This window comes from Pinus tabuliformis, chromosome 6, assembly GCF_031772625.1.
Source record: "Pinus tabuliformis cultivar Carrire ecotype Pingquan chromosome 6, CPIR1, whole genome shotgun sequence".
Classification (NCBI taxonomy): Eukaryota; Viridiplantae; Streptophyta; class Pinopsida; order Pinales; family Pinaceae; genus Pinus; species Pinus tabuliformis.
In genome coordinates, this window is record NC_142292.1 from 23,214,913 (window position 1) to 23,227,913 (window position 13,001).

At 40.1% G+C, this 13,001-nt stretch overlaps 1 pseudogene across 1 annotated transcript in view; it reads left to right on the forward strand.

Annotated features, from left to right (window-relative positions):
- Positions 1-1,031: 1,031 nt before the first annotated feature.
- LOC149257033 (protein CORTICAL MICROTUBULE DISORDERING 2-like) overlaps positions 1,032-13,001 on the forward strand; it is a 72,102-nt pseudogene continuing 60,132 nt past the window's right edge. The window contains exons 1-3 of the transcript XR_016256574.1: positions 1,032-3,385; positions 4,769-5,029; positions 5,123-5,214. The product of XR_016256574.1 is annotated as a protein CORTICAL MICROTUBULE DISORDERING 2-like (transcript). The remainder of the gene's footprint in view (positions 3,386-4,768; positions 5,030-5,122; positions 5,215-13,001) is intronic.

A 13,001-nucleotide genomic window follows, 5' to 3' on the forward strand; every position in this document is an offset into this window, starting at 1 on the left:
AAATAGTAATTATCCCACATGTATTGTGCATAGGGAATTAGTAGAGTGGGGTGGTGAGCCTCGCCTCAAATCCCTTTCACCATACTCATCTACCCCATCAAATAAAATTAAAAAACATATATAAATTAAATCTACTTTTACATAAATTGATTTGTTACCTTTCACCATACTCATCCACCCATCAAATAAAATTAAAATAGTATTAAAAAACATATATAAATTGAATCTACTTGTTCCCTTTCACATACTCATCCACCATCAAATAAAATTAAAATAGTATTAAAAAACATATATAAATTGAATCTACTAATACATAGATTCTCTTATATTTAAAAACTAAAAATCATTGGTTTTTAGTCAAGGACAATTCTCTTATATTTAAAAACTAAAAAACATTGGTTTTTAGTCATGGACATTTGTGTAGAATGTGTAAATAATATGATTTTACATACTTTATCACGTATTTATTATAAATGCAGCTTTAAAAGTGTTATTCATAAAATATAACATTGAAGATGATTGATTAAAAAAATGTACTTACGATAATTATTTATGTTGATTCCTTTTCTTAAATAAAAAAGACATTTACAAAAAATTAAAAGAATAAAGTCTATTTGATTTAAAAGAATTAAAAAAAATTCCCCTGCCAAAATGGTTTACGTTGCATCCTTTCCTCAATGGGATAGTTAAAAAGAATTAAGAGGATAAATGTCTATTTGATACAAGAATTAAAAAAGTTAAAAAGAATAAATATCTTTGTGATTTAATTTTTTTAATAAAAAGCTATCACAAAACATAGTTTGAATTTATCGCTCCTTTGGTGACTTGTCTTTCTATTGTGATGAGAAACAAAGTGATCTTGCAAACTTTAAGGGGAAAAACGTATGGAAACGAAGTGATCTTGCAAACTTTAATGGAAAAAACGTATGACCATATGTCACATGAAAAACAACGGACTTCTACGCGCTTCTAAATCCATTAAAAAAAAATTGCACACGTTTTTTTCTGATCCAGCTCATGCGCCGTAAGTTTGGGCTCAAGAGGTGTGATGGCAACGAACCAACGCTGAGCATGTATTCTTCGCTTACTTCACTAAATCCTTGGAAAAGGATCTTTATTTTGCCTGACTGCATTGATCGTATATTCTGCCTCTGGAGCTCTCACATTAGCTTTTGAGTTGGACATGTGAAGATATCTATGCCTGCAATAATTGGGATTGGATGATAAAAATTACCCACCGTTCATAGAGTCCTATCAGGAAAGGGAGTCGGTGGTCAGGCTTTAATGGAGGCCCAGATATAGTGTTATCGTTGAACCAGGAATTTGGCTAAACATTCCCACCAGAATCCAAAAAGTTGCATTTACACAACTGACCAGACTGTAGTAGAAGTTGTATGCTATCCACCAAAGACTTCTGAACCTTTGCTGAATTTAGGAGAAGTGGCATCCAGGGCATGGAATGAGGAGAACTGGGTGCCGAGTAATTGCGAGGAAGCGAAGATGTCGGTAGGGTAGTTGGAATTGGGCGGAAGAAGTGGATGATTGATGAATACAAGTGTGAGTCAATGCCCCAGGTCTAGTCTAATTCATGGCCCATGTGCGCCACATGCCGTGCTGACGTCTCAGTCCACGCACATGTCCCTCTTATTCTTTTACACTGTCTGGCTGTGGCTCTGTCACAGTGGCCTGCCCTCTTGTCTCGAGTGCCAGAAAGGAATTTGACAGTTCCCGGAGAATGAAAATGAAAGCAGATAACAGATCGCAGGGGAGTGAGTCCGCACGCGTATGAAACGGGTGATCTTGAAAAAGCAAATGAACGCTTTATGGTGATTTGGCGTGAAAGGTTTAAAACCAATTCGCAATGCTAATGCTATCTGGCACAGAAACTGAGGAGGGTCAGACAAGTACCTTTTTCTACTTACACAGAAGGAAGGAGCGAGATCTCGGGTCGTAAAATAACGAAAACGAAGGCTGTTGGGCCAAAGTAAGGTAAAATACAAACAATGGGTGAGTGGAATGAAGTCAATTGGATCCGAATTCCCCAACTGGGTCTGGCTATTGACTGGTGGCCGCTTCTTCCCAATGGTTTTTCACCCTGAAGGCAGCTGGATCTTACTGTAAAGTGGAATGTGGGTATTGGGAATTCTAAATTCGTCGTGCTCTCGACATAATTTAGGACAAAGCGAAGTCACATTATTGAAGCTTTGTAATTTTGCTGTCTTTTGATACAGAGATTTGAGTGGAAATGTTGGCCTGTGGTATAGGTTTTCAGTTAGTTGAGCACAGGTGGTTGTTTGAGGAACTGTGGGTGTTCTTGATAGGAGTATAAATTTTAGAAAGTGTGAAGTTTTTTAGGATTTATACTAATGGCGAGCCTGACTCCTGGGGTTCTGCTGAAGCTCCTACAGCACATGAATACGGATGTAAAAGTGGGAGGGGAATACAGGTCGGTGCTGTTGCAGGTGATAAGCATAGTGCCGGCTCTGGCGGGAAGCGAGCTGTGGCCGAATCAGGGTTTCTATTTGAAGGTCTCCGATTCATCCCATGCCACTTATGTGTCTCTCTCGGAAGAGCACCATGATCTCATACTCAGCGATAAGCTTCAGCTCGGCCAATTTATCCACGTCGACAAATTGGAGGCGGCCTCGCCAGTTCCCATTCTGCGCGGAGTGAGGCCTGTGCCTGGCAGGCACCGCTGCGTCGGTACTCCTGAAGATCTCGTTGCCACGCATTCCCCGGGATTTCTGAACCGCCAACCAGCTAATTCCAGACTCGAACCCTCAACCAACCAAACTGGCCCTCCGGCGGCCTCCAAGTTCAATCACAGGTCTGCAGAAGAAAATAATGCACCTGCAAAGACCATCCCCAGATCGAATCCCTTGGATCCCCTTGCGGCCAAACTTGCAGAGAGACTCAAACAGAGTTCCATAGAAAGATTTCGTCCTACCAAAAACGCAGACGGAAACGGTATTGATGCAAAAAAAAATGCAATAAGTGAAATCAAGGTGAACAGGAATGTTCGCTCTTCCTCGAATGGGCGCTCCGTGCCCTCTTCTCCCACGAGTTGTGCTTCGGCGCCTATTACGACCGGGGTGAGGAGCCAGAGCAGGATGCGTGTGGCCTGTGAGGAAAAAAGACCGGTTCCTTACAAGGAGAGTGTGCCCAGCATCAAACAGGGGCAGCTGGAGAGAAATTCATCCTTTAACAAATCTACCCCTCAGAGCCCAACAGGCGTTCGCTGGGGACTTTTGGAGCAAGCGGGCTGGTGGACTTTGGACCAAAGACGTTGAGGAAAAGCTGGGAAGGTACCCTAGAACTCAGAAGTAAAGAGAAGCCAAGTTCAAAGACGGCGAAAGAGAATCCTAAGCCCGATCTTCGTGCTTCTGTAAGTGTTTTATTTAGCTCTCATCCCGTCGGGAGTGGGGCTTGTCCGCATTGCTGTTTGTTAGATTTAGAAATAGAATTCACGTCTGTTTTACTGTCCTTTTTGATGGGAGCTGCGGTAAGCATTCCTTTCATACTTGTTAGTACGTGCTTTACTCAGGAGTGTTAGTGGTCTATCTTGATTAGTTTTGGGCATCAAAACAAATTCAATCTCCATTTCGATCTCTTTATCTGATCAAATTGGAGAGCAGATGCTGTGCAGAATATTATTTCAGGATATGCTGAAAGGTGTGCAGATCTAATTCTGTATCTATTTTACTCACTTGTATTAGAAAAGCCGTAGTTTGAACTGAAAATCTATGATTGTTTGGTTTAGGGCTCTGAAACTGTTTTGTATTTACACCTTTATTTTTTAAGTTTAGTATTTCTCCCAGGGTTGTTTTCCATGTGCAATTATTTAGGATAATCATGTGCACCTTCTTCATGTGGCATCTCCACCTTCAGTATGTATCTATATTGTCAATTAATTGATGAAGCATAATAAGCAATACTCTGTTCAAGTGTAGTCTAAATGTTCTACCTTTTTATGTTTTGGACTTTTTCTGGGCATATTTTCCTACCAATTTTGCCTAAACTCTGGCCAAAAATTGTTGTAATTGCAGATTTGAGTTGTTGATTCCGTACAATCTGAGTATTCCAGGAGTTTTTCTAGGGTGATGAATCCGTTTATGCATTAAAAAATGCAATTTAAGCAATAGAAAATTGGGATTTCACCAACAATTGCATAGCCTGATGTTGGTGATGTTTATTAGAAAAGTCTCAAAGGTAGAATGTTTAGACTTGTCCCTATGTTTATGTGAATCTCTCTCTCTCTCACACTCAAGATTTTTAACAAAGACATCCCTTTGAAGACGTTTAGTTTAAGTTGATATTTTTTCTTATGAAGGTCTTAGGCTTCTTTGTTTTAATGATGACACTAACCCACTCATTGTTGCTGGAAAAATCTATGCTCTGATCATCTCATTTCGACTCTAGACTGGTTCTCCCGACAACTAAAATATCAAAATTTTAATCTAATCACAAATAAGCTTGTATGAAGCCTACATTCCCCGAACTATTTTCATCAAAATAAATAGATCGATGGTTGAACTAAATTCTCCACCATTTAATTTATTCATTCATTTCCCCCTTGGAACTTTATTTGGATGAGTCTTTCTTAAAGTAAACAAAGCAACCCTACTTCCAAATTCAAGTCCACATATAATTGAGCATTTTGTCATAGATATCTCTTTTACAATAAAGAGAGTCAAAATCAGTGTGATTCTGTAAAATGCACATTCTTGTTGTGAATATTTAATTTCTGAGTATGCCAGTGAACATGCAGGTTTCTCTCAACAAGAAGTCTCCCGGGAACAGTAAATCATCCCCAAAGGACTGCAGTTCAGGTGCTTTACCTTCAAAGACAGTAACGGTGTCTGAACCTACAAAATCAGCTACTAATTCAACATCAAAAAAGCCTACTGCATCGTCCTCTAATGGCAATGTTCCTTGCAATTTAGTCAAGGCAGTTGTTAATAGTAAAAGATGGACCGACGGAAGCGTTTCATGGGCTTCACTCCCATCAACTCTTGTGAAACTTGGAAAGGCAGGTTCTTTTGTTTATCCTCTTTATGTTGATTTACCAACATAGCAGTCAAAAGCAAGATGAATCAATGATTTCATTGTGATAACTTTTCAGGATTGTCTGGGACACCGAGATGCAGCAGTTGTGACTGCAGTTGAGGCTTTACAAGAAGCTTCAGCAGCAGAGAGTGTAATTCGATGCTTGAGGTAAATATATACACGGTCTAGAAATTTTCTGTTGGAGTTGTTCATATATTGCTGTTTTGAGATGTGGTAAATACACTTCCTTGTTTATTTATCACCTACTGGTTTCACTTTTATATTATATCCCTTAATCTGATTTCCATGCTGCCTTCTAATGACCATTGTTTGATCTGTTAGTAGTTATCCTTATTCAGTAATAAGTATAATCTAATATATGTGAACAAATTGCATATACATACATGGCAATTAGTCTTGGATTGGAGATGCTCTTAATGGAAAATAATGTTAAGGTAATGTATATTTTGAGTGAAATATGCATTAGCATTCAACGTATAGGTTTGTTAATATTTCTTTATCAGTTTGCTAGACACCATTGCCAGATATGAAATTAGCATGTGGGAAGAAACTGTAACTGGATGTGAGATACATTTCTATGTATCACAGTTAATGTATTGTATGTACCTTTATTTGAAATAAATGGGTTGAGGGACACATAACTGATTGTAATAATCAAATAAGGATGATAAATTGCTCTTTATTGTTATTAATAAAATCACCTGGTTTTGAGGTGCCATGCAGAAGTAGGGTAAGAAATGAACTCTATTTATCTGGCTGTTGGATCAACTATTCTCAAGGAGTGGACAAGTTACATAGTTGCCCACAGTGTTGCGAACATCTCGATAACATCCCGATTTTATTTCAAAATCATGATTTTTTGGCCTAGCTGATGTTTGCCAATTTTTTACCGATATTTTGATGGTACCTTGATTTTGCCAATGTTTGCCAAATTTTATCGATATTTCCCTATTTTTACGATTTTTTGGTTTTCCGGACCCTTTCGATTTTATCCTAATGCCGATGTTCTCAACATTGGTTGCCCATGACAATCCATGGATGCCACTCTGTCTTCCTGAGGATAATTGTTCAGAAAGGGTTCTCAAGTGACAATATATCAGTCAGTGGGATTGAGTTACTACTCAGGATGTAAGGACCTTGATACATTAAAGGAGGGACTGCCTGAATCATCTTTTGAGATGATCTGTCCCAGATATGTCTAGACCTAGATTGGTCGAGTAGGAAATCCATGTTATGGGACCAGTATGCCTCACATTCTCGTGTTGTGGGATTACTGAATCCCCCAACCTCATGTTATAGGAGGCCTTGTGAAAATCATTGAGTCACAGACTGAGCACAGAACTACACCGAGGGTAGTGAATAATCATAGAAAGCAGATAAAGGAAGAAATTCAATCTGCCATGGGAAGTAAACAGGCAGCTTGGTTATTGCCACAACTAATCAAGAGCATCTTGTTGCTCCCAAGAGAAAGGGAGTTAGGGATAAGAAATACAGAGGTCTATAGGGCTGAGGAAATCAAAACAATCGCACAGGAACACAAGATCTACAAACTTGTACTGTACTTTTTGTTGTCTTTGACTCTTTTGTCATATTTGCATGGGTGTATGAACGGTTTTTGTGTATTGCAGAATATGCAGAACACATACATACCAATCTTGAACTAAGTGACCAAATCCATCTATCAATGAGAGAATATATATATATATATATATATATATATATATATAGGATGAAATTTTAAAGTTATAAAGGAGGAGAAGAAACAGAGGGAGAAGCTGATAAGTGTATCAATGTAACAAATGACAGATCCATTGACCTCCTTTTGGCAATCCAGTTGTAGCAGGATGGCCTTTGGAAGTCCCTTGCAAAGCTGCTTCCTCACAGATGTGGTTTCATGAGTATTAAGATAAGAGAATTTTACAAATATTTGGCAAATTTCCACAGAAGTAGGTCAATGGGACTAAAAGATACATCAAATAAGAATACCATGTGGTAGTGCAAAAGCAGCTTGTATGTAATGTTGAAAGTAAGATAAAGAAAGCAAAAAAGAAAGTGTAACCTAGATAAGTGTCTAGCTAAGCTAATCACTAGGTCTAAGTAAAATAAAATCTAGAAGATATATAATCGTGTCATAGGTAGGGTGATGCAAAGCATGTCAGAGACTAGATATCTTGGTTTTTACCAAGGTTGCACGAAACGGGGAAACAGGTACGAGTTTCTGAAACGGGAAGCGATACGAAACGCGACCTCCCCAAATTTTGGAAACAGGGAAACGCGAATATATATATATATATATATATATTTAAGGACATTTAAGAAATATGTGCATTCATAAAGCATATATGATACATTCTAATTTATTACATTATGATAAAACTGTCAATTGTCAATGCATAAACTATAAGTATCTAAATTTGCATCACATTTACTCATGAATAATCACATAATGAAAATAGAAATATCCAAAATCAGGCACGAGAAATTTCTAATTTCTTGTCTCGTGCTTGATTGGGAGTCTCCTCTTACACAGTCGAACGACCTTAATGCTCTTGATTAAATACAAGTTTCATACCATAGTACCCTACATTCTCTTGATTATTAGGAGTCTCCCCTGCATAGAGGGCTTGGTTCTCTTGATTAAATACAAGTTCCATACCCTAATACATGATAAAATCCAATGGAAACATTACAATCCCCCCAATCCTGAAATCCCGAAAAACAGATAAGTTTGCTGGATTTTGAGTGAGATCTAAAATTATACTTTCTCCATATGAAATCCAATGCGGACGAAACCACTCTCAAACATCCTGAGTCATTTCATGGTAATGTTAAAAATTTAAGTAAAAGGATGAAAATGAAAAATAAAGGAGAATATCACTTTTACTTTAAGAATTTAACATTACCATGAATTACATATCAACACTAAGGAAAAAGTTTACTTTTATCACTTTAGACAGGCATTTGGAAGCAACTAGAAGTCACTAGGCTAACGTCAGAATAGATTAGGAAAGAAAAAAAAACACAAGTAAATGCTGAAACGTGGGTCGCGTTTCAGGCCGTACTGGCCACATTTCAGTTTTGTGAAACGTGGCAGTACGGCCTGAAACGCGTTTCAGGGCCGTACCAAACGCGTTTCAGCGTTTCGTACCCGTTTCCGTACGGAAACACCCTTCTGCCCCACGTTTCCTGCAACATAGGTTTTTTCCAAGGAAGGGGGAAAATTTAGGGTGATTTCAAAGTCTCTTGGTCACATTGACCAAGGGCAAAGGGGGCGACAGGGACGTTGGGTGACTGTCAGAGTAATTGGGTACCATAATGGGATGAAGCTGTACGATCCTTGGGTGGGACGTAGGCATGAGGGAGCTTGGCTCTTCTACCATCCAAGGTGAAAGGAAAGAAGCTCCAGATAGAACTTTGGCTATTCTAGAAAAACCACAGCTGATAGCAGGACAAGACAAAATAGTCAAATCAGAATTGGGCACACAGTGTAAGCCCACAGTTTGTTGGTTTTAACCATATAGAATTAATTGCTGCAAACAGACTCTTAATAAAAAAACAGAAAAGATGCAATGAAACACACATATTCAACACAGCTTTTACCCTTGAAACAAAAAAACTGGGAAACTAGAAATAATTTTCAGTATATTATATCTTTACAATGTTAACATACGATATGTATATCTTCCGGCATCCATAAACCCCCAATCCATTAACCCTGGATTAGAATACAGCTTTAGTTCCTTAACAGAATTAAAAATCCATGGATCGAATGATCGTGTGCCACAAAACTCCTAAAAGTGAAAACCATGTGCCAAAAATTGCCAAAAATGGACACAAAAAACCACCAATTTTTTTCAGGGTCTCTATCTTTGAACCCCCGAGCAAGAGGGGCTACTGCTCCTATTGCACGTGGTACAAACGAATTACGCATGTGGCTAATTGCGCAAAGAATATAACACATACACAAGACACTCCTGATCTTGATAACATGGTAATTACTAATTCTTACGACATATCTAGTATTTTTAGCTGCCCAACTTCATAGTCTTGCTAAGGTATTGCAACAGGTCAAATAGGAAATGCTTGTTCTTTCGATTAGAGTAAACATGGTGGAATAGAAAAACCACAAGAATTGTTGAATGAAGGGAAAGCACAAGAAGCTCCCCACCCTCTGAATGATTGTTAATTTTAGGTATGTTCTATGCTAGAGCAATTTATTTCAATTTCTTTTCCACATTAGCAATCACATCAGCATAAAGTAAACTGCAGATAGAACATAAATATAAATTGTAGAAGACAAGCCAAGACAAGAGGACACAAGATATGGCGCTAGTCAGGGACAAACCCCACAATGTGGGGAAACCCTTGATCAATTCGTCTTTTTTGTTCTCCAAAGTTCATCAGAGAAAGTGAGAGAGATAGTACATTTACAATAGAAGTCAATTACTTTGACTTTTGATATCGGCATGAGATCAGTTGAAGACATATTGCTTCCACTGATTCTCTAAGGTGACTCATTCACCTATCATAGTGCTGCATCTCGTCTATTTGCTGCACATTACCGTGTGACACCTTGCTGTACTGTCACATGTGTTGAACCTTGATGACTGAGCTGCTCATCATGCTGCATCTTCCATGGTCTTATTCATCATCAAGCTGCCCATGCTTATGATCTCATTCATCATTATGCTGCCCATACTCATATCATTATGCATCTTTATGCTGCCCATGCTCATATCATCATGCATCATTATGCTGCCCATGCTCATATCATCATGCTACTTATTATGCTGCCCATGATCTCATACATCATGCTGCCTTCCTTCGGAGATAGATGCTTTGGTTGTTTTGGTAGTTCCGGCATTTCCGACTTTTTCGGCTTTTCTGGCTTTTCCGGTATTTCCGACTTTTCTGGCCTTTCTGGCTTTTCCGGTAGTTCCAGTTTTTCCGGTAGTTCCGGCTTTTTTGGCTTTTCCGGCAGTTCCATCTTTTCTGGCTATTTCGGCTTTTCCGGCAGTTCCGGCTTTTCTAGCGTTTCCTTAGGATCTCTCCTCCTACTAAAACCCAAAGACAAGTAGAGAGAGGAAGACATCCAAGTGCGTGTAGAAATGACTTGAAGTCCTCTTCTATTTATACTAAAACGTAGAGGTTGAATAGACATGACTGTTGGGCTTCTGAGCCTACATAAGTTGCTGGCCGACTTAACAATTTGTCTATAACATAAATAAATTCATAACTTCATAAATACTTATTGGAATCGGATGATTTTTAGATCAATCCTACACCTCTCGACGAGAGGGATGCAATAAAAATATCAGCTGCCACAAATAAGTTGACCCACATGGAGTTTGGCCCTAGTTGCCAATTTTGACACTCCCTCTCAACTAGGGAGAACTCCATCCGCTGATCCATATGTATGACTGTACTATCTCTGCCATCAGTGCCCTGCACTGCTCTGCTGGCTCTGTTGGCTCTGCGCTGCTCTGCTGGCTCGACTCTGCTCTCCTCAGCTCTGCTCAACTTAGCTCTGCTGAACAATGAAGAAGAAGAATTGATCGAGAATGTCTCATACCATTCTCCACTGACCTGAAGTCAGTCTCAGAGTGCGTACCATTGGTCCCAGACCAGTCTCAGGCGACCCAAAGTCAACATCATTATGGGTACCACTCCTACCATTGGTCCCATACCAGTCCTCCACTAACCCGAAGTCAGTCTCAAAGTATGGTCCCAGACTAGTCTCAACCGACTCGAAGTCAGTGTCATAGTAGGTACAACACCTACCACTGGTCCCAGACTAGTCCTCCGCTGACCTGAAGTCAGTCTCAGAGTATGTACCACTGGTCCCAAACCAGTCTCAACCGACCCGAAGTCAATGTCATAGTAGGTACAACTCTTACCATTGGTCGCAGACCAGTACTCCATTGACCCGAAGTCAATCTCAGAGTATGTACCATTGGTCCCAAACCAGTCTCAACCAACCCGAAGTCAGCGTCATAGTAGGTACAACTCCTGCCACTGGTCCCAGAGTAGTATCATTGATCCTAGATTAATGAAGGTCATCCTAGCATAGGGAGTATAGTAGATGCAACGATGCGTCCATCGGTACTACTATGGTCCCTATCCTCATTTCCCTGCTCATTGATCAGATAAGAGGTACTTCCCATGAGTCCCAGACTGCATGGGTAGGATGCCTCGACAAGAGAACTTAATCAATCCTGTCCTCACAGGAGAACTAATCATCCTGCTACACAATTGCCATGGAGAACACATCATCCAGGCCTCACAGGAGAACTAATCATCCTGCTACACAATCGTCATGGAGAACACATCATCCAGACCTCACAGGAGAACTAATCATCCTGCTACACAATTGTCATGGAGAACACATCATCCAGACCTCACAGGAGAATTAATCATTCTGCTACACAATCGTCATGGAGAACACATCATCCAGACCTCAAGGAGAATTAATCATCCTACTACACAATCGTCATGGAGAACACATAATCCAAACCTCATAGGAGAATTAATCATCTTGCTACACAATCATCATGGAGAACACATCATCCAGACCTCACAGGAGAATTAATCATCCTGCTACACAGGAGAGCGAATCATCTTGTCCCACAAGAGAGTGAATCATCTTGTCCCACAAGGCAGCGAATCATCTTGTTCACAGGAGAGCGAATCATCCTGTTTATAGGAGAGCGAATCATCCTGTCCCAGTGCGCACCACCAGGGGAGGGTGAGTCACCCTATGGTCGTATGTTGCTCCAGTAAGAACCGCAAGCCCCCAGAGCTCCCAGAGCTCAATGTATGCAACATGCATGACCCTTTTACAAGGGTCTCTCGACCACTCCAAGTCGTTCGGGAAAATCACAAATTTGATCTTTCCCCGTGGCTTTGACAAAGTGTAGCGACTTGTACATAATCTCAGTGCGATGGAGCCTCCTTGCTCATCGACTTACCATATCCCAGATAAGGCAGTATCTGATGTTTATCTGCTGAGCAATCATTGAATACGAGATTCCTCAATAATCGAATCCCACCTCTGGTTGTCACAAAGAATCACAATGGTATTCATCATGTGTACTCACTCAAGAGTTTCCACAACCAAGCAACTTCATATGAGGTCATACTCGTTGTTATGTATTCGGTCTCTGCGGTACTTATAACAACCAATTTTTGCTTCCTGCTCATCCATGATATCAAAGCAGAATCTAAAGAGAACCAGCATTGAGAAGTGCTCTAGTGATCCTCCACACTGCCTGCCCAGTCAGCATTCGAATAATCATGCAGTTTTCATATTTCCGGCAGTGTATCTCAATCCATGAGAGATTGTGCCCCGAAGATATCTCAGAGGATTCTTGGCACCAATCTAGTGAGGCTCAACCAAATATGAGCTCACCATGCTAACTGCAAAACATATGTCCGGAGTTCACCAAGAACATCAACGTGATTGAGTTTATGAAACTCAGAGGCATTTCCCAAATCTGGTCCGACATCACTACCATATAACTTCTGAAAGTTAATATCCTCGAGGTAGTCACAGGCTTGCAGTTTATCATTCCACATTCGGAATCCAACTCCCTCTTACTTCTGCAAATGAGAGGGTCTGCACCTGTCAGAAATAGGTCGTCCTTATGAGGTGCCAGTATGAGAGGTCTATCATCCACAACCTTCGGGTAATGGTTTGGATCGGTTTCACTCCTAGTGAATCTCAACTTCATCAAACAGCTATCAATCCTCTCATACTACGCCCGGGGTGTTTTGCTTCAAGCCATAGAGGGCTTTCTTCCACCTGTATACATGAGATTCCCGTTCATGAATCTCAAACTCCACGAGTTGTTCCAAACCCGTGGACCTGCTACATGAGGGGAATGGTCCCCTTGTAAGATATTCCTTCGGTACATCTCAGACACGTACCTTCATGC